The sequence below is a fragment of the Pteropus alecto genome, unplaced genomic scaffold, assembly GCF_000325575.1.
Source record: "Pteropus alecto unplaced genomic scaffold, ASM32557v1 scaffold42, whole genome shotgun sequence".
Lineage (NCBI taxonomy): Eukaryota > Metazoa > Chordata > Mammalia > Chiroptera > Pteropodidae > Pteropus > Pteropus alecto.
This window is the reverse complement of record NW_006434825.1, coordinates 7115170-7115825: the sequence shown is the minus strand read 5'-3', so window position 1 is coordinate 7115825 and position 656 is coordinate 7115170. Positions and strand designations below refer to the sequence as shown.

Below are 656 nucleotides of genomic sequence, written 5' to 3'. Positions count from 1 at the left end.
CACTGCATAAAGTCCTCAAGATTCATCCATGCTATTACATAAGGCAGAACGTCCTTCTTCTTAAAGTTGAATAATATTTAACTGTATGTATACACCACAGTTTCTTTATCCATTCATCAGTTGAAGGACATTTAGGTTGTTTGCAAATCTTGACTACTGTAAATTGAATGTAAAATGGTGCAGGCTCTGTGGAAGACGGTACAGAGGTGCCTTAAAAATTAAAAATAAAAGGCATTGAGTCTATGGCCATGCCACCCTGTATGTGCCCGATCTCGTCTGATCTCGGAAGCTAAGCAGGGTCGGGCCTGGTTAGTACTTGCATGGGAGACCACCTAGGGGTACCAGGTGCTGTAGGTATTTTTTAAAAAAGGCATTGATAAGAAGCTTTTTATGTTATGTTCTCTGTGGCTTTGTTTTCATCTATTGAGAGCAAGAGGAAAAGAGGGAGAGAATAAGAGAGAGAGAACAGAGAGTGAGAAAGAGATTGAGTGAATGAATGATACCTAATTTACATTTGGATCATCACTCTATGAAGCATATCGGGTGTCTGAGTTCAAGTTGCTGCTGAGTCTCTTATTAGCCATGGGAATGCAGACATGTCCGACATTCTCTGTGCTTTAGTTTACCTAATGGGAGTATACCAATTTTATTTCTCA

At 39.8% G+C, this 656-nt stretch overlaps 1 pseudogene; it reads left to right on the top strand.

The window, feature by feature from the left end:
* Positions 1-238: 238 nt before the first annotated feature.
* On the top strand, positions 239-357 carry LOC112478274 (annotated as a pseudogene).
* Positions 358-656: the final 299 nt, after the last annotated feature.